Source organism: Ambystoma mexicanum, chromosome 7q (assembly GCF_040938575.1).
Source record: "Ambystoma mexicanum isolate Mex_15411 chromosome 7q, UKY_AmexF1_1, whole genome shotgun sequence".
NCBI lineage: Eukaryota > Metazoa > Chordata > Amphibia > Caudata > Ambystomatidae > Ambystoma > Ambystoma mexicanum.
In genome coordinates, this window is record NC_090941.1 from 1,057,158,258 (window position 1) to 1,057,179,966 (window position 21,709).

Consider the following 21,709-nt stretch of genomic DNA (forward strand, 5'->3'; position numbering starts at 1 on the left):
AGAAAAAGCAGAAGCGAGAGGCAGCACAGGGAGGGCGATGATCCAGAAGGGTAGTCAAGGAGGCAGAGGGGAGATTATGAGAAGGCTTATAGAGTTGAATAGAGGACGATAGATACAGTGGTGCCCTACCATGGATAGATTTGTGAACCAGGAGAAGAAATGTAAATCTGAAACTGTGACGATAGATGAAGTGAAAAAGTTCAAAGAGCGTCCTGGTAGCAAAGTTAATGATCTTGTTGAGAGGACAGAAAGCAATGATTGGGGAGACCAAACAGGATGCTGGCACAGTAGTCCAGTTTAGAGAAGACAAGAGTGGTTAAGAGATACTTGGCGGTGTTGAATGTAAGGGGGTGCCTGATTTTCAAAATATTTAGGAAGATGAGGCAAGCTGCTGTTCCAGTTTTGGAGATGAAAGAAGAGAAGGTGTGAGAAGGGTCATAGATGATGCCAAGGTTTCTAGCTGAAGAAGTGATGGAAAGAATGTCAGATGGGAACTGGATAGGCAGAGGAAGAGATGAGAGAGAGATTTTGACACGGTAGAAGAGTACTGCTGTGTTGGTAGTGTTTAACATCAGAGAGTGCGAAGAGAGACAATGCATTCCAGAAACCCAAATACATGAAGGGGCTAATTCTGGAGTCCCCCAGAGCGTAAATGTAGTTGCTAAATACAAGCGTAACACAGTTATGCCTCCATTCATGCTCCCAGGGATTTTCTCTCGTTTTGATGGCAGAGGGCGTGGGCATAACAAGAGTTATGTTTTCACCTAGCGTTTACCTTGTGCCTTCAAAAATAGCTTGTGTTCATGCCTGCATGACATTTGTATGCTTGTGTTAGACCAATGATTTCCTATGGAAACCTTCTACTTTTTGGATCAGCAAAAAGCAGGTGGTTTGCATAGGAAATCATTGTAAATGATGTCTGCCAGGCGTACATGGCAAGCAGTGTTTACTCTATTTTCACTGCAAAGTACAAATAGAGAAGTGTAAAGGGGCTGCTGCCGTCTCTTTACATTTCTCATTTGCACTCTGCAGTCTAAATAATAAAAATTGCCCAGAGGGGACCTGTTTGCACATAAATGCAAATGTAAGCTGTCCCCTCCGAGCAACTTGTGTGTTAATAGAAAATGGGCCTCATTACAACTCAGGCGGTCCGGAAATAACGGTGGCGGTAAACCCGCCGCCACCGTTGTTTCCGGACCGCCTGATCCCGACTCCTGCAGGCGGAAGGTGATGTTCCCGCCAGGTCTGACCTGGCGGGTTTAACACCGCCCGCCTGCAGGCGGACAAGGAAACACCGGCAGCATTACGAGATGCTGCCGGTGTTTCCATGATCCCCATTCCCATCGAGTCCCATAGGACTCGATGGGAATGGGGATTAACACCATTCCGCCTCCGTGATTCCCGGAAAACCAGGGTTGTAATTCCCCGGTAATTCCGGGAATCATGGAGGCGGAATGGTAATACGAGTCCAGCGGTAACCAGGCGGTTTTACCGCCGCAGTTACCGCCGGACTCGTAATGAGGCCCAATGTGTTCCAACATGTTTTAGTTATATGTGAGACTTTAAAATAGGGAATGCATCACTGTTTATTTGCATGATCAAATTGGTGTTCTAAAGTGGCTTTTTCATGCCAGGTTTGCTGATTCTTCCACATTACAAACAGTGTCTTCCTTTTTTTTTTCCATGCATACATTGTTGATGGGGGAAGGTTTGAAAACCCAACCGATTAGCTTGGCCAAGTGGAGAACAGACCTATTTTATTAGCCATCAAATAAACTCATTACATTCCTTATATGAAGAACCATCTGTTCATGGCTTCTGAGTAATGGGAAACCACCACCCACATAGGCTCATCTCAAGAGAAATCTTCTCAGAAAATACAATTTTGCATTCCAGTAACCCAAACCGATGGTCCCCTCAAGCGATTAAATCTAAACTGACCACATGATATGAGGATATGTTTTCCAGGCTCAGTACTTTAAACACTGGAATGCACTCAAAGAGATCACCTTTTCACATGTTCCTAATATTAAAATCCCCCACCTGTGGTAAAGTGGGAGTGAAAACAAAAGAGGCCTCTCAGCTATTCATATCAATCATTGACTGAAGGTTTCTCAAAGGACCTCTAATAGCTGCACACCTAGTTTATATGCTGACACAAACAAGACATAAAATGGACCATTTGAATCTGCACATTGGGGAATGAAAAAAGAATGTTAGCCATTCAATCCATTCCATGAGGTTTGAATCTAAAGAAAAGGTGTTTGGAAACTTTCAGATTCTTATTTACAAAATTAAACCAAACGATATGTGAGATTAATACAAATTTATCCACATTATACATATTAATAATTCAGTCATATTTCATTGCATATACTCATGTCAGGTATCTTGTAAAGATTGTTGGAAGCCACAAATCCCTATTTCATCAATGAGATATGAGATAAAGTATGATTCTGTGTCCTAAGTATACAGTCCAAATCAGTCATATGTGCAGAAATATGATCAACCATTTAAAGTTAAAGGGTGTAGTCCCTGGGAGTGTAAATCTATTAAGCAAACCAATGGGGCAATTCCACCAATCTAATAGTGCTTTGTCACTATAAAGTAGTGTGGGAATATTATACCTTATATAATCATAAACAAACAGGGAAGTGGGATAAGAGCCATGAGTTTGAAAGCTGTCGAAATGGGATGCCCTGTTCCAAATGGATGAGTGTTGAGCTTGGATGATATCTGGAGGTAAAGGAGCCTTATTCAGGAGGGAGACTGAAGTAGATTTTACCTGGAGCAGACATGGTTTTCTAAAGTGAGAAATAAACAGAAGGCATCTAGCTGTCTGGAAATTGCCTGGAAACTCTTGAGTGGCTTTTGCTGACACTGTGCCTTAAAGAACTATTCAAAAGTGAGGATGAAAATGTCCCAACTTAATTAGATATGGGCCCCCTAGAACTAATTCTCTGCTAAGTAGTGGGACGGGGTGGACTAGAATGAGTTGCCAATAGAGGGGGCCCATTCTGAATAAGATTCTTTCAAAGTTTATTGTGAAATGAAATATTGCTTTTTCACTATATTTAAAGCCACATTAATTCTGATTTATTGTAGGACACATGGTGTTGTCCTATGCATAGTGCTCAGTGGCTGATAGTTTATCACCAAAACAATGGTAATAGGTTATTGTAACATGTTAGTGTGAAATGTATCCTGCTTTCACTGCATTCAAAGCTGAGTAAGATTGCATTTGAATAATAATAAATACCATTGTTCTGCCTTCTCTGTGTGCACAGTGTAGTATATGTAGCATTTCCCAGTGCAGGGTGCACAGCATTTTTTTTTAAATATAGCAAAATAAACTAAAATCAGAGAGTTGTTCACATGTGTGGTCAACAACTGGCGCTATGACCTGATGTGCACACATCATAGAATACCAAATAATGTATAAATGATCACCTATATTTAAAAAGACGGACTGCGTTGAAAGGGAGTTTAACCTTTCCATTTCCATTGAAAAGAAGGACCTGTGAATAAACATAAATAAGACATATCACATTTTGTCACCCCCTCCTTCTGATCATGATAGCCTTTCATCTCTCACTGCTTATGACTTCGCAGAATATTTTACTGATAAAATGTCTGCTCTCTGCTCTTCTATTGCCTCCTCCTCTACCCCTTGATCACTTTTCCTTCTGTTTCCCCATCCTCACTAATATTCTCATTCTCCCCTCTTACTGACTCTGATGTCTCATCAGTTCATGATAAAGCTGACCCAACCACTATGCCCTTTGAGTCTCTCCCTTCTTCTTTGATTCCCTCGATATACCCTCTTCATATTCCCTATTTCACATTCTTTTTTTAATTCTTCTCTCTCTAATGCTGTGTTCTTTTCTTTGTTCAAGCATGCTTCTATTTTACCAATTTTGAAAAAACCTTCTTTGGCACCTAACTACCCTGCTAATTTGTGTCCTATTTCTCTCTTGCCTTTCCATTCTAAGCTCCTTTAATGCATGGTTTATACACAGGTCTCCTCACATGTTTCTGCAAATGCCCTTGTCCCTCCTCACCAATCTGGTTTCCATCCTCAGCACTCCACTCAGACTGCCCTCCTGCCTGTTTCCAATTGTCTTCTCACTGCTCTCTGTTCTAAGCTTTCCTATCTTCTCATACTGTTGGATCTTTCTGTGGCCTTCAAATCTGTTGATCAGACCATTCTTCACTCATCTCTTCATCCTCTTGGTTTTAGAAAATCTGTTTTAAACTGGTTTCACTCTTACCTGTCAGCTCAAACTTTCTCTGTCTCTCTTTTCACACTTTCACCTATGCTGTACCTGTCAGAATCGTCTATGGTTTGGCTAAGCAGAGTCTTCCTGCGTGTTGTCTTGAGTGTAGGTGATCCCTGATGTATCTTCTGTTGGGTGCAGGAGTTGTGTAGATAGGGGCGAGACGCTCTGGACACCACCCTGCCTAATGGTGGTATTCCCAGGAGAGGTGGGGTCTGGAGCAGAATGCCAAAGCTGGAGAAAAAACCTTCCAACAGGAAGGAAAAAAACCTGAGTGGAGCGAAGGTTTTTTGGAAGGTACTTTATGCACTGATGACCAGAAGGCAGGCTGACAAAAGAACAATGCTGAAGAAAGCTCCCACTGTAGAGCGATCCGTCATCTTCAGAGAAAAAATAATGCCTGCAGAAGGCGGGTGCAGTCTCCACGATGACCAGAGTGACCTGGGTCTGTACAACAAGACAGTACCTCAAAGTTCTGTCATGGGTCCTCTACTTTTTTCTCATTATAGTATCCATCTTGCTTCTATTATTTCTTCCTTTAGAATCTCCCATCACTTTTTTTGCTGATGATTCCCAAATCTTTAGATCGTTTTCAGCTTTCACTCCTATCTACCATTTTGTCGTGTCTCCTTGCGATCCAAATTTGGATGACCTCTCACTACCTACCCTTAAGCCCATCAAAACTGAGATGATCTCTTCCCTGCTTCTACTATTCTCCCCCTCTTCCTCCTCCTTCTTTATCCTTTCCTCCATCTCCTATTGTAATACTGCCTACTGCCTAAAATTTGGGCATCATTTTCCATTCCCCTTTATCCTTCTCTGCCCATATCTCTGTCACTTCCAGCTCCTGTCCTTTTCAACTTTATAATATTCGGAAGTCCTGTCTATTCCTCACCAATCAAACTACTAGAGCCTCATTACGATTATGGCGATAAGTGGTGAGATTGAAGGTAACCGAGTTACATCCAATTTTACCACTATGCCAAATTATGAGTTGTCGCTTTGAGTGGAAGGTTTACCTCCAGCAAAACCCCAGAGGTAAATCTTGCCACTCAACGCGAAAAAATCTGCAGAATTGTCTGTAATTCTCCCGTGGTAATTCCGCAAAAAAAAACCCATTGGGTCCAATGGACCCAATATAAATGGGGATTTACACTGCTACCACCACGTGAAATTCCTCCTGATCAAGTGGTGGTAACTGTAAATCCGTTTGGTGGTATTTCAGTGCATTTACCTCTGAAATACCTCCAAAATCGTAATGAGGCCCTTCTCTGCCCTCTGCTCTTGTGTTCTCGCATCTTTTTTATTACTCTGCTATCCTCCCTGGTCTCCCTGCCTCCCGACTTGCCCTTCAATAATTCCTCCCTTTGTTTACTTCTTCATTTCTCTCACCACGACCCAATTTCTTCTGCGTTACTTTCCCTTCATCGGATTTCTTTTGACTCTCACTTATATTATTTTCTTTTTATTGTTTTTAAATGCTTCTATGGGCTTGCCCACCTTACCTCTCGTCTCTTATTTCCTGTTATTCCCCCTCTTGTTCTTTTTGCTAGTTATCTCTCGTGCCCCCTGTGTCTCATCTCGCTTTTGCTCCTTTTCGCTCTTAGCCCCTACGTTTTGGAACACTCTATATTTTACAATTTGTTCTATTTCCTCTTTCCCTCTTTTTAAGATTCACCTCAAGGAACCTTTTCTCTCTGCCTGAGCAAGATGTCTTGATGTGCTGTCAATATTTTTTACAGTTTTTAAAAATGTGCCCAGCACTTCGGCATAAAGGACTATTAAAATACAATTAAATACCAGAAATACAAAAACAGTACAAATTCCCAAATGATTTTGTGTTGAAGTGAGAGTACCCCAAATTAACAGGCCGATTCATGGAATTGATGTGCGCCGAAAATTTTGGCGCAAGCGTGTGAAAACGTGCGATTCGCAGTGAAAGAGCGAAAATCGCAGTGCAAGTGCGATTATCGCACAGAAAACAGCGCACATCTAAGTCTGTGCACGCGCAAAATGTGGGATGTGCGCTGAAAAAGCGCGCAGCGCATGCTGGTGCACGCTGCCGCACAGGTCATCGAACGCCGTGCGATAAGGCCACAGCGAATTCGCACATAGCGCGGCGCACATAACAAAAGTAGGCGTAACACGGGGCGTTACACGCAGAATGGGGAACAACTCATGAAAATGTGGGCATCACGGGGGAAGTACAGGAGGCAAGTGCGCGGAATGCCCACACGCTCGCCTACAACACGTATTCATGGAATTGAATAGGGAAAAACAGCGCACGGCCAAAGACGCGCACAGACCCATACATGTCCGCCACACAAAAGCAGGCGGTAGCGTCCCTGCGCAGGAAAAAAATGTGCGCCAAAGTTCTACACGCGCAAGAAGTTCCACACGCGATCGGGCCTGGGGGAGCGTGTGCGTGTATTTCAGAGGTGCGCGAGAAGTCCCACACGCGATCGGGCCTGGGGGAGTGTGTGCTTGTATTTCAGAGGTGCGCGAGAAGTATCACACGCGATCGGGCCTGGGGGAGCGTGTGCGTGTATTTCAGAGGTGCGCGAGAAGTTTCACACGCGATTGGCCTGGGGGAGCGTGTGCATGTATTTCAGAGGTGCGCGAGAAGTTCCACACGCGATCGGGCCTGGGGGAGCGTGTGCATGTATTTCAGAGGTGCGCGAGAAGTTCCACACGTGATTGGGCCTGGGGGAGCGTGTGCGTGTATGTCAGAGGTGTGCGAGAAGTTCCACACGCGATTGGCCTGGGCACGTGTATTTCAGGGGTGCGTGAGAAGTTCCACACGCGATCAGGCCTGGGGGAGCGTGTGCATGTATTTCAGAGGTGCGCGAGAAGTTCCACGCGCGATCGGGCCTGGGGGAGCGTGTGCGTGTATTTCAGAGGTGCGCGAGAAGTTCCACACGCGATTGGCCTGGGCGCATGTATTTCAGGGGTGCGCGAGAAGTTACACACACGATTGGCCTGTGTACGCGATTCCATTGGACCAAAGACCCTGACAGCGCAGGCGCGTCTGTGACGTGACATGCGCGGGCGTTTCCCTGTACCCGGGGGAATGTTACAAGACCAAAAACTGCACGTCCGAGTGTCAGCCCGCGTAATTGTAGGATAGGACCTCAGTGCGCATACGCGGAAGTGACGTTGGACGTGTGGTGCGGTTTAAAAGGTACGTGTAGTACGTCATTTCCTTGTACGTGCTTCTCGTGGAGAGCGAGTGGGTGAAATCTGTACTTCTTGTTGGTTCACACGCGATTTACTTCACAGCGTTTCTAGTTCGTACTCCCTGTTACCTCTGTCAGTATTTTTCTGATTTTCTCTTCGACCTGTTTCCTCAAACAGCGTTGACTTCTCCTTTTGTCCTGTCTCCTCAGACAGTGTACAAATCTTCTTTTGGCGGGGGTGTTACCAATACATATTTTTCACGCTCTTTTCCCAGGCAGACGGTGAGTCGCGCACGTATTTACCAACTGTGCTAGCCCCGTGTGTAGCGTACCCCTTCAGAGGTCATTGTAGGCTGCGTGTGACACGCATACGTTAATTTTTGTGTTTCTGGGTGCCACAGCGTAGTGCGGGTTCCTTTTCCCACACACGTGGTCTACGAGGGGTCGCGTGCACGTCATTTTCTGTTTTAGGGGTGCCAGGGCGTTGCGTGACCCGTCATCTTTCCCCAGATGTCCCATACAGCCTTGCTAGAGCACTTGGGTACGAATTCCATCTAGTACCCTACCCCTTTGACCCCCAATTGCCCAGGACAATTGTCCACTCCCATACGCACAACTCCATCAGTGCCATGGCTGGGAGGCGAGCAAGTGGTAAGGGTGGCAAAGGTGGCCGAGCCTCAAGAGGTGGGCGTGGTGGGCGCGGTAGGGGACGTGGCCAGGAATTGCAGACTACCCCTAGCCCCCCACGTGTGGAGGACCAGTCAGGGACACACATCCCCACCCCATGGTTGAGGGAAACGTGGCTGACACCATCCCTGCTCAGCCCTTGTTGGACCGGCCCGTTGTGGCACCTGACCTACCACAGGGTGACTCCCAGGCTGACTTCCAGGTCGCCAAGTCTAGGCCACGGGTGGCGGCACAAGCCAGTGTCACCAGGCCACGTGGTACAGGGGTAGCCATGTCATCTGCTGCCCCGAGTAGGCGTGGTGGGGAGGCTGCAGGGGCAGCTGCAGCTCGGTCCACCCCAGCTCTGACTCTCCCAGCCAGGACAGTGTTGGTCCCGGTACATCAGACTGAGGTTCCCCCTGCCATCATCACACTTCAGCTAATGCCTGCAGAAAGTCATGTGGTCAGTGTGCCATCGCACACTACTACTACACAGTCCACCGGTGCTCCTGCCTCTAGTGTCCAGAGTGGCGTAGGGCACTCCGGATCCCCACCACCCACAAAAAGAAAGAGGAAGAGTGCTCGTCCAGTACAGGCTGATGACCCCGACACGGCTACATGGTCCAGCACGCCAAGGAAGCCTAGCTTCAATGATGCCGAACTGGATGCACTTGTGCAGTATGTGTCCGAACATGACGCCGAAATGTTGGTCACTTCAGGGTGTAGGATCACACCTGCTCGACGTCAGGCACACTGGCAGTACATCGCGGACAGCATAAGTGCCCTTGGGTTTGTGAGGCGCACAGCTGTTGAGTGCTACAAGCGCTGGAACGAACTTAAGCGTAGGGCAAAGAAAAAGCTGGCCTCAAGTCATGCCGCAACTCTGGTGACTGGAGGTGGGTCTCCACAAGAGGCCATTGAACTCACTCTACATGAGCATGTTGCTGGGACCTACGTCACAGAGGAGCAGATCCAAGGTGTGGGAGAACTGCCAGGTTACGAGGCATTGTCCGGTGAGTGCACATGCATGTGTGTGTGATCCATGTGTATGTTGTTTGTGGGAGGGGTTCTGGTTGAGTGCCAGGTCAGGGTGTGTGTGCCTGAGTGTTTTGGGCCACCCATGTGCTTCATCCAATGCATTAGGCGCCCCGGGATTTGGGTATTATAGTATCCCTTCTGCCCACAGTAGGCATTTTGCACTACATCGCGCCAGTTGCCCTTGAAGTGGCATCTTGCAACAACATTGTTCCGTATTTAGCTGTGTTCATTCAGGCTGATTGTCGAAATTCACCCGGTTCTACTGAGCATCACTCTGCCCTTTTGTCACATATATGACATGCCTATGGTACATGCCATCTGTGTGATGGCATGTGTCATGTATGTGTATTGGACATGCCACTCCCAGGCCAATGTGTGATGGCACTGCTAGCCAGCATGCAGCTAATGTGTTGCTCTTCCATCTTAGTGTCATCAGTGTCTGACATTTTCCTCCCCTTCCAACTCATGGACAGTGCATGCATGGGAGGGTTATAGTCATGTGGGACATGTGTAAATCAAGTACTGGTACTGTAGCTTGTCTGGCCTAATAGCGTGCCATGGTGCTAATGCCTGTTTCAATTTTTTGTCTTTCATGTTTTTGCAGAGGATGACGCACCTGATGCTGTTGAGGGAGAGAAGATGGTGCAGGCCCAGGAGGGATCTGAAGCACGACCAGGCACCAGTGGGGGACGTGGTTTGGTGGTGGGGGAGAACCCTCTCTTGCTGCAGGCCATACTGTCCAGGGGTGTCCCTGGCTGCACCTCCCCAGAACTCTTTTCAGGTGTTGATTCGGATGAGACCTATGTGGATTCGCAGGTATGTGTTCATGGAAGGGATACTGTTCTGTCCAACCCAACTGCACCAGGGGTAGAGCCCACTATGGGGATGTCAGTGTTGGTAGGTGCGCCTGTGGTGGTTACGGATGCAGGGCCACACTCCGCAACATCTGATCCTGTTCTTGGGCCAGCAGATCAGAGGGGAAATGCAGTCCTGCAGCCTCAGGCAGTGCCGACACAGCAAGGCGCAGTTCGCCTTGCCCCAGACAGGTGTGGTGCCCGCCAACGCGGTGGCCGTCCGCCACCGGGCAATACCGCATGGGAGCAATCCATATACGGTATGGCCAACCAACAGGCAGCATCATCAGAAATGATTGCTCAAGCCATGGAGAGGGTGGCCACTTCCATTGTCCCCCCAGAAAGGCAGATGGAGCTACTACAGCAGGCAACAGACTCCATTTGCCAATCAGTCAGGGAGGACATGTTGGCGTCCAGCAGGGACAGACAGGCGGCCCTGGACAATCTGAGGGAATCAATTTCTCTAGATGTCCAGGGACAGAGGAAAGCCCTGAGGGGAGAGGTCCGGCACCTCAGGCAGACTCTTGTGGACCTTGTGTAACGCTCACCTGATTCCTGCAGAGGCGCCGGTCTTGACTGGTTGAATGCCGTATCTTCAAAGGTGATGTGTAACACACGGTTGGCTCTTTGGGCTGGACCTCTGTGCACTGTATGTCTGACTCGAAGAGTAAGATGTCTGCAGATAGAAAATATGGGATTAATGAACTGGGGTTATTGGGTGCCTCTCTCCTCTTCCCTTTCTCTTCTCCTGTAGAACCCCAAAGGTTAACGCCCTCACCTTAGGTAAATGAACGCCGAGCTCTCCATCTGCCTCGGGGCAGGGTGCCGTAACCAGTTTCTTCACTGGATAAGGGTGCAGGCCTCTTGACCTCAGAGGACTGCTGTCCGTCGTTAACTGCACGAACGGTAAGTTCTGGGCACTTCAAATGTCTTAAAAGTCTTTTGTAATGATATCTCTTGTTTTGCAGGGTTCCGGCGATGGCGGATGGCGGGCTGATGAGAGTTGAGGATCGAACCCGCGTGAGGAATAGAAGCGCCTGGAAGCACGTAAGTAAGCGCTTGTAGCCTGCTTCACGATGCGCACTAACTGTCCCTTTTATCTTGCAGGTACAAGTTGGGAGCTTTAGAGAAGCTGAAGGGTGCTGGAATACCCACTGGATTCGGTGTGGGAAGGAGTAATGGCACGTGAGTAATAAAGTTGCCCAATGTCTTTAAACGCACCTTCTTTTGTCTTTCAGATGCGGGATGCAGCGCGGAAGGCCTCCGGAGCGTGCGAAGAGCTGGTAAGCTTTTGTCTTTCAGATGCCGGAATGCAGTGCGAAGACCTCCGGAGCATGCGAAGCGTAGGTAAGCCTTTGTCTTTCAGATGCCGGGATGCAGCGCGAGGCGTTGGTGACAGCCGATGGACCAGGTAAGAGATGCGCTGCCACTGAAGACCGTAGTGCTAACCTGTTCTTTCTTTGTCTTTACAGGTGCTGCTGAAGACTGGATTCCAGGATGGTAAGCCTTTGTTCCCTTAGGCCCAGGATCAGAAGCAGAAGACACGATGAGCGTTCTGCTGCAGAGAATGCAGAATAACGCAAAGCAAGATTCATCCATCGGGTGTGGTTTAAATAGCCTCCTGTAGTGCTTAGGTGTCTCCTTCCACAGCCACGCCTAGGTAAGAAAAGAGTTCCTGCTTTCCAGAAGAGTTCCAGTGTTCTGAACCTAGGGAGTGGCTCCTGCCCCACCCAAACAGAAGAGGATCAGGGGTTCAACTGGCAGGTAAGTAAGCAGCATGGTCTGCTGCAGGTAAGTCCACCCAAGCATTATGAGCCCGGCGCTTCCAGCGCTGGAACTGGGCATCTTTATGAGCCTGGTGCCACTGGCGCCAGGACAGGGTCCAAAAGGTCCCAATTGGGACTGGCTGGCACTCGGAACCGGGGTTATGGGTCTGCTTCCAAGGGAGTCGGGCAAGTCCTGATCTTTTGGAAGCAGAGATCATGACAGCACCCCCCCTCAAGGCCCCTCCCAAACCGGGCTTCTCCGGGGGTTTGGGCTTGTTAGGAAATGTTCGATGAAATCTTTTGATTAGACGAGGCGCGTGGACATATTCTGCAGGTTCCCAGGATCTTTCTTGGGGACCGTAGCCTTTCCAGTAAATCAGGTAAAATAGTTTAGATTTGGAGATCTTGGAATCCAGGATGCTTTTGACTTCAAACTCGAGTTCTCCATCAACTAGAATAGGTTTTGGAGATGTAGTTAGTCGGGTTTGAGGTTGCACGGGTTTTAATAGAGAGACGTGGAAGATCGGATGTATCTTCATGTGAGGGGGCAAGTCCAACTTGACCGCTACTGGATTTACTATGGTAGTGATGGAATAGGGACCAAGGTATCTTGGGTTGAATGTGCGTGGTCCTTTTAGAGGTAGATATTTGGTGGATAACCAGACTTGATCTACTACTTGATATTGGGGGGCTTCCTTCCGATGTTGGTCTGCTCCTTTCTTGTATTGTTCTTTAGCCCTTTGAAGGTGAGAAACGGCTTCCTTAAAGGCTTGGGTGATTGTAGAATGCAGGTGGTCTACTGCTGGTGTTCCAAGATCTTGGCGTGGATTCAACTCCGAGGTTCGAGGGTGACTACCGTATAAAAGAAAAAACGGGGTCTTCCCAGTTCCCGAGTGGACAGAGTTATTGTAGGCATATTCGGCTATCCAAAGGATATCTTTCCAAGTTTTTTCAGTTTGTTGTAGCATGCAGCGCAAATACTGTTCCAGAGTTTGATTGGTCCTCTCGGTTTGTCCGTCGGTTTGAGGGTGGTGGCTGGTCGAAAGTCTCACATCAATTTGAGCCAACCGACAGCAACTTTGCCAAAAATGAGAAATAAATTGACTACCTCGATCCGAAATTAGAACTGAAGGAAAACCGTGCAGTCGGACGATGTTTTCGAGAAATTCTCGGGCCAGAGTTGCTGCTGTTGGTAAGCCTTTGAGTGGAATGAAATGCGCCATCTTGGAGAATAGGTCCATGATTACTAGGATCGTATTGTATCCGGAGCATGGAGGTAGATCGGTGATGAAGTCCATAGAAAGCGTATGCCAAGGGCGAGGCGGGATGTCAATAGGGCGTAAGAGGCCAGCTGGTTTTTCCTTTTGACTCTTGTTTTGGGCGCATACTCCACAGGACATTATAAAGTCTCTGATATCTTTTTTCCAAGACGGACACCAGAAGTAGCGCTTGATCTTTTCCGAGGTCTTGGTCATACCGGGATGTCCTTCCATTAAAGAATCGTGATAACAAGAGATTACCTTTTTTTTTTTTCTGTAAATCTGTGCTGGGCAGGTATAACCGTTCTTGGAAATATAATAGGTTGTCCTTCACCGTAAAGTCCTTTCCCTGCAGATGCCAATTCTGTATGTCTGCTGGAGTTACCAGTAGCCTGGCTTTATCCTTAACTTCCTCTATGGATTGTGTGGCGATTACACCTAGAATTCTTTGTTCGGGAATGATAGGTACAGGTTTAGGATTGATCAAATGTTCTTCCACTCCCATCCGAGAAAGGGCATCAGCTTTACCGTTTTTTGTACCAGGTCGATAGCTAATTATGAAGTCAAACTCGGCAAAGAATAGTGCCCAACGGAGTTGCCTAGAGGATTGAGCTTTTGCGGTTTTCAAATATTGCAGGTTTCGGTGATCTGTAATCACAGTAACGGTGTGTCGGGCCCCCAGAAGATAATGCCGCCAAGCCTTAAAGGCGGACTTGATAGCTAGAAGTTCCTTATCAGTAATAGTGTAATTGATTTCAGGAGGCGAGAATTTGCGGGACCAAAATGCCACGGGATGCAACTGATTGGTTACTGGGTCCTTTTGTGATAGAACTGCCCCCATGGCAAGGCTCGAAGCATCAGTTTCAACGATGTAGGGGAGTTCTGGGCGAGGATGTTTTTAGATCGGTGCAGAGATAAATCTAGTCTTCAAATCCTGGAAAGCTTGTTCCGCCTCGGTAGACCATTCAAAACGTTTGTTTTTCTTTAACAAGACGGTGATGGGCTGGACTATTCGAGAGAATTCGGGGATAAACCTGCGGTAAAAGTTAGCGAAGCCTAACATGCTTTGAACACCTTTTACGGAGGATGGCGATGGCCATTTGAGAATTGCATCGACCTTCTTTGAATCCATACGCACTCCGCTAGGTGATAATATGAATCCCAAGAATTCAACTTCAGTCACGTTGAAAACACATTTTTCCAATTTAGCGAAAAGTTTGTGTTGCCGCAATCTCTCGAGGACCATTTTCACGTGTTTCCGATGTTCAGTTTCCGATGAAGAATAAACGAGGATGTCGTCAATGTAAACAACAACACACACATCTATGAGCTCTCTGAGGATATCGTTCATAAAATATTGAAAGGCGGCCGGGGCATTGCAAAGTCCGAAGGGCATGACCTGATATTCAAATAGCCCATACTTGGTGCGGAAGGCCGTCTTCCATTCATCGCCCTCTTTTACTCGTACCAAGTGGTAGGCTCCTCTAAGATCCAGCTTTGTATATATGCATGCTTTTCTGACTTGGTCCAGGAGTTCAGGGATCAAAGGTAACAGATATCTATTCTTAACGGTGATCTGGTTCAGGGCGCGATAATCTATACAAGTTCTAAGGTCCCCTTCTTTTTTTGGAACGAAGAACAAAGCTGAGGAAGCAGGGGACTTGGAAGGACGAATAAACCCATTCGCTAGGTATTGATCCAGGTATTGTCGGAGGTGAAGATTCTCAGGCTCGGTGAGGGCATAAATTCTACTACAAGGAGGAGTAGATCCAGGTATCAGGTCTATCTGGCAGTCATAAGACCTATGAGGAGGTAGAGAGTTAGCCTGATCCTTCCGGAAAACATCTTGGAATTCTAGGTATTCAGGAGGTAACTGGGGAGCCTCCGAGGAAATTGCTGCCAGTGCAACACCAGGTCGAGGGTGACAAGTAGAGACACATTCTGGAAACTGAACCGTTCTTGCTCGCCAATCGATCTGAGGATTGTGCTTCTCTAACCAAGGAATTCCTAGAATAATCTGGAACTGAGGGGCCTTGATCACATCGAACACGATCTTCTCATGGTGTCCATCTTGACTTACTAGCGTCACTTCTTGGGTGGTATGCGTTACTGGTCCGGAGGCTATCTCCGTACCATCCACCGTAGTAATGACGTCCTTTACAGCCTTTGGACAAAGAGTCAGATTCATCCTCAAAACCATTTCATGATCCACATAATTGCCGATGGCACCGCTGTCGACGTAAGCTTCAATCGCATGTAATCGATCCGGATGTTCAAGACTAATGAGGACCATAGGTATCACGAAATGCGAGGTCACGGAACTGGTTTTAACGCTCGGCAAGAGGACCTCTATTCTTGTCGGGCGAGGTCGTTTCCCTGCTCAGAGTTTGTGACCCTGGTAACTGCAGCTCCTACTGCCTTCTTGGCTGGTTTCACCGGACAGTCTCGAAGAAAGTGCCCCGAGTTTCCGCAATAGAGGCATAATTGCAGCTGTTTTCTCCTTTCCCGCTCCTTTTGTGTTAGTGGTCCTTTCAGGCCCCCTATTTGCATGGGTTCCCCGGAGTCTACTCCTTTGGTAGGAGTTGGTGGTTTGGAAAATACTCGAGCATCAAACTTGGAACGATCGGCCTTCCTGTTCTGCAGTCTGTGGTCAATTTGAACGACTAAGTCAATATAGTCCGAACAGTCTTGCGGGGGATTTACTACTTGGGCTAACACATCTTTGAGCTCTCCACGTAGACCTCTATAAAACAGCGTAATCCTTTTGTCCTCAGGCCATCGAGTTTCCACTATCAGTCTGTTGAAAGACGCGATATAAGCCAAAAGGTCTTGATTACCCTGTCGCAATGAAAGAGCTCATTGTCCAAGGCCTGCCCCTGTGAATGTCTTGCAAACAGTTTTTCCATACTGAGCTGAAAAGCTTGAAAATCATGGAGAACCGGATCATCTTGATTAACTAGAGGGATCGACCAGTCTGCCCCATTGCCACTAAGGTACGAATGCACGAAAGCTACCTTAGCTTGATCAGTTGGAAAGGCTGCTGGCCGGCATAAGAAGTGCAACCGGCACTGATTAATAAATACTGCAAACCTCTTTGGGTCACCAGAAAATCGTTCGGGCGGAGCCAGAGGTACATTCCCAGATAGGTTGATCTGCACTGGGTTCGTAGAGGATGTTGAAGGAAGATTTGCCCCTGATGCGGGTAACGGAGATCGTCTGTTCGCTCCTTGGAAATAATCAGTTCCCTTCTTAGAGCATTCGTTTCCTGACGGGCTGCATGCACTTCTGCTCTTAGTTCCCCAAGTAACTGGGCTAGCTGGTCGGTATCCGAGGTTTCCATAGTGCCTGGGTGGGAGTTTTGCGTTCTGTAACGCTCACCTGATTCCCGCAGAGGCGCCGGTCTTGACTGGGTGAATGCCGTATCTTCAGAGGTGATGTGTAACACACGGTTGGCTCTTTGGGCTGGACCTCTGTGCACTGTATGTCTGACTCGAAGAGTAAGAAGTCTGCAGATAGAAAATATGGGATTAATGAACTGGGGTTATTGGGTGCCTCTCTCCTCTTCCCTTTCTCTTCTCCTGTAGAACCCCAAAGGTTAACGCCCTCACCTTAGGTAAATGAACGCCGAGCTCTCCATCTGCCTCGGGGCAGGGTGCCGTAACCAGTTTCTTCACTGGATAAGGGTGCAGGCCTCTTGACCTCAGAGGACTGCTGTCCGTCGTTAACTGCACGAACGGTAAGTTCTGGGCACTTCAAATGTCTTAAAAGTCTTTTGTAATGATATCTCTTGTTTTGCAGGGTTCCGGCGATGGCGGATGGCGGGCTGATGAGAGTTGAGGATCGAACCCGCGTGAGGAATAGAAGCGCCTGGAAGCACGTAAGTAAGCGCTTGTAGCCTGCTTCACGATGCGCACTAACTGTCCCTTTTATCTTGCAGGTACAAGTTGGGGGCTTTAGAGAAGCTGAAGGGTGCTGGAATACCCACTGGATTCGGCGTGGGAAGGAGTAATGGCACGTGAGTAATAAAGTTGCCCAATGTCTTTAAACGCACCTTCTTTTGTCTTTCAGATGCGGGATGCAGCGCGGAAGGCCTCCGGAGCGTGCGAAGAGCTGGTAAGATTTTGTCTTTCAGATGCCAGAATGCAGTGCGAAGACCTCCGGAGCATGCGAAGAGTAAGTAAGCCTTTGTCTTTCAGATGCCGGAATGCAGCGCGAGGCGTTGGTGACAGCCGATGGACCAGGTAAGAGATGCGCTGCCACTGAAGACCGTAGTGCTAACCTGTTCTTTCTTTGTCTTTTCAGGTGCTGCTGAAGACTGGATTCCAGGATGGTAAGCCTTTGTTCCCTTAGGCCCAGGATCAGAAGCAGAAGACACGATGAGCGTTCTGCTGCAGAGAATGCAGAATAACGCAAAGCAAGATTCATCCATCGGGTGTGGTTTAAATAGCCTCCTGTAGTGCTTAGGTGTCTCCTTCCACAGCCATGCCTAGGTAAGAAAAGAGTTCCTGCTTTCCAGAAGGGTTCCAGTGTTCTGAACCTAGGGAGTGGCTCCTGCCCCACCCAACAGGAAAAGTAGTCCCAAACAGAAGAGGATCAGGGGTTCAATTGGCAGGTAAGTAAGCAGCATGGTCTGCTGCAGGTAAGTCCACCCAAGCATTATGAGCCCGGCGCTTCCAGCGCTGGGACTGGGCATCTTTATGAGCCTGGTGCCACTGGCGCCAGGACAGGGTCCAAAAGGTCCCAATTGGGACTGGCTGGCACTCGGAACCGGGGTTATGGGTCTGCTTCCAAGGGAGTCGGGCAAGTCCTGATCTTTTGGAAGCAGAGATCATGACACCTTGAGGCTTCCACTGTCACCAGGACGGAACAGCTGCTGGAGCGCGTCACCCGTACGCTCTCAGCAGAGATGCAGGCAACTCGGGCGGAGGCCCGGGCAACTCGGGCAGAGGTCCGGGCAACACGTCGGGTGTTGCATGGGGATCTCCGCACCATATCCCTCCAGAACGAGACCTTCCACACCCGCATGCTTGCTGCCATGGAGGACCAAACTAGGGCTTTGCGTGGGCTGCCTCCCATAGCACCACCACCTCCTGTGGCAGCAGCAGCAGAGGTTTAGGAGAGCGAATCCAGCAGTGAATCTCCCACAATTTAGTAGCCGTGCAGGCCATGAGCCCATGGAGGTGTTTTTTTTTTCCCAACATTCACACAGGTGGCTGTTGGTGGGCACCCTGTCCTCGGACCTCCTGGGTGGCCTCCCCCACCCCACTGGCCCACACATGGCCATTTTTGATTTTTGATTTTTTGTTGCAGTGTGTTGCCTTGTGTGGCTCCCGTGGGCATCCACTGTATTCCGGCTAGGCACATGCAGGCTTGTCCTGAGTTTGGGTTAGATGCTTGGGTTCGTGAGACACACACCCCTCCTGCTTCCCGTTTCCATGGGCTTGCAAAGGGTGTGCCCAAGTGACAGTGACTTACACAGTGACGTTGGACTCCCACGACATGTGTGGGCAGTCTGTAGTCAATGCTGTGTATACATTCCTAGTGCATATTGTTGTTGTATTGTGCACTGCATGGTGTATTGATGTATGCTTGTGCATCCATGTCTCCCTCCTGATTTGCAGGTTCATTCCTCATGTCTTCACAAGGCCGTCCACTTTGGAGATGGAGTTCATAATGTGAGCAGTGGACTTCCAGATGTGCGTGGCAACAACACTGTACAGTTGGAGGTGGTGGATGTGCTGGCATTTTCATGTTGTAAGACTGCGTATCCTTTACCTTAGTACTGTCAAGTTAATGCTATGTCGATCGTATTGTGGTAAGTATTTGGTCATGTGTGTTGTTATTTCTACATTTATGTGGGCATATTGTGTGTGGCCAGTTTCCATTAGGGACACTGTACTTTGTGACACGTGTCATGTTTGGGGGATGACTTTGTTTGCTCTCACATTGCATGTCATGCCATGGTGTGTTGGGTGGCGGTGCTGGGGAGGGGGTGGGTGACATGGCACTGTTGTCATGTTGTATCTTGCAAGGTGGTAATGATTTTAGCAGCATAGAAGTGTGTCTTTTGAACACAGCATTGGTGGTGTTTGTGTAGGTAGGGAAGCACACAATGGAACACTTCCAGATGTACAATCTCAGGCTGGTATGGTTGTGACAGTTGACTGTCCATTGGCACATCATAATTGTCAGTTACAATCATCATTTATTGTCAGTTGGTATGTGCCAGGGCTGTGTGCACTCCACAGGGGTGTGATTTTATGTGAAGTAATTAGCCACGAGCTGCGTACAGGCTGCCTCACCCCGTGCCCTTTCCCCTCCCATGCGCAGCGGGCATGAATGTGGTTGGGGATGTGGGGCACCACCATGTCCACGGCCAGGCCCCGGCGTGTTGCAACGTTGTGCAGCACACATGCTGCCACTATGATCCTGCACACTACTGGGGGAGCGTATAACAGCTGCCAGCCAGAACGGTCAAGGGAGCGGAAGCGTGACTTGAGCACTCCGAATGTGCGCTCCACGATGCACCGGGTTACAATGTGGGCTGTGTTGTATCTTACCTGGGGTAGCGTGGTGGGGTTCCGAATTGGCGTCTTCATGTGGGTGCTGAGAGGGTAGGCACTGTCCCCTGGGGAGGTGGTGATGGGTATCATTAGTGGGGTTGTGACATTACTCAGTATCTGACATGCATGCATGCGCAGTGGCATTTCTACTCACCGAGCAGCCATGTATCGCCATGCTGCCAAGCTTCTATGTCCCGGTTTAGGGTAGACATTCTGTAGATGAAACTGTCGTGGGTGGAGCCTGGATAGTTGGCGTATACTGAGGTGATGATTCCCTTGGCATCACATACTACCTGGACGTTGATGGAATGCCAGTGCTTGCGGTTTTGATAGATGTGCTCAGTTGCCCTGGGGGGACGTAGAGCCACATGGGTGCAATCAATGGCACCTAGCACTTTGGGGAATTGTGCCAGCCTGTAGAAATCCTGGGCGACAGCACAGCAGGTGTTCTGGGCAGGTATATGTGCCTGCGGACTGATGGGCGTGCAGTGATGATGGCCAAGACCTGGTGTAGGCAGCGTGACTGCGTGGCCTGTGACACCCCCCCCCCACTATGGCACTTGTTCGCTGAAATGATGCAGTGGCCAAGAAGTGCAGTACATTGAGGACCTTCTCCAGGGGGCTGAGTGCTTGGGAGCACAGGGTGGGTGGTGTGAGGTCATCCTCCCACTCACTGACCAGGTCGAGTATTATGTGAGGTGGAAGCCTGTACCTCCCATACACATGGTCATCAGGCATCCCAAAAAGGCTGGTTCTGGGTGTAAAAAGTCTGGCCCTGACTATCCTCCTCCTCCTCCTGCGGTATCCCACGGCCACTGCTGCTAGGAACGGTATGTTCATCCTGGCGTCTGAGCTTGTTTGTTGTTTGCGTGCACTTTTATGCTGTGCGGGTGGACGTACGCCTACTTCCTGCTGGCGTATGTGTTTCCGGATTGGCCACGTTCGATTCCATGAATACGTGTTGTAGGCGAGCGTGTAAAACTTCCCGCGCACCCCTGGAATACACGTACCCAGCCCAATCGTGTGTGAAACTTCTCGCGCACCCCTGAAATACACGTACCCTGCCCAGTCGCGTATAAAACTTCTCACGCACCCCTGAAATACCCGCACCCAGCCCAATCGCATGTAAAACTTCCCCCGCACCCCTGCAATACACGTACCCAGCCCAGTCGTGTGTGAAACTTCTCACGCACCCCTGAAATACACGCACACGCTCCCCCAGGCCCGATCGCTTGTGGAACTTCTCGCGCACCCCTGAAATACACGTACCCAGCCCAATCGCGTGTAAAACTTCCCACGCACCCCTGAAATACACGTACCCAGCCCAATCGCGTGTGAAACTTCTCACGCACACCTGAAATACACACACACTCTCCCCCAGGCCCGATCGCGTGTGAAACTTCTCGCGCACGCGTGTTCCCGAAACCTGTAATACACGTTCCCCGCTTTGCGTTTGCTGTTTGCCAGTCCGGTGAACTGTTCCAGGGTTGGCGCAGCCCTTGGCGATGGTTTTGCGATCTTGATGGCTTTTCCTTGCGCGAAGGCGTTCTTGGGGGCGTAACTGGCGCTGCTGCAGGCTTGCTGCGCACCTCTGCGCCACGTCTGCTTTTGGAGGCGAGAATCCATGAATACGCTGTGCACGGAAATTGATTTTATCGCACGCGGCTGGCGCAGACATTCGCACGGGCACGCTGTGCGCCAGCCGTGTGCGACACTTTTGTGCGAATTTCCATGAATTACCCTGCAAATACCGCCAAAATCATCCGAAAGGATTGTTGGGGCATAGTTAAACCAACTTTCTGTGCATTGTAAAACTAGAAGTAAACCACACCACATTGCATACAGAAACATGTTGCTAGTGGGACATTTCACTGGTATCAATATTTGTTTTGAGATTGATGAAAATAAATGTGCAGTGATTTAAGTTACCCCTTTGTAGTGAAAGTATAACAAATATAGGCCAATAAGCAGCGTGTGAGGAAATGTGAATTATATTGCTTTATTTAGAGATAGATGTTTAGGAATATTTAGAAATGTAATTCATGGATTGATTGAATGATTGCATGTGTGCATGGTTTCTTAGTGAGACTTTCATAAACAGGCCAGTTCT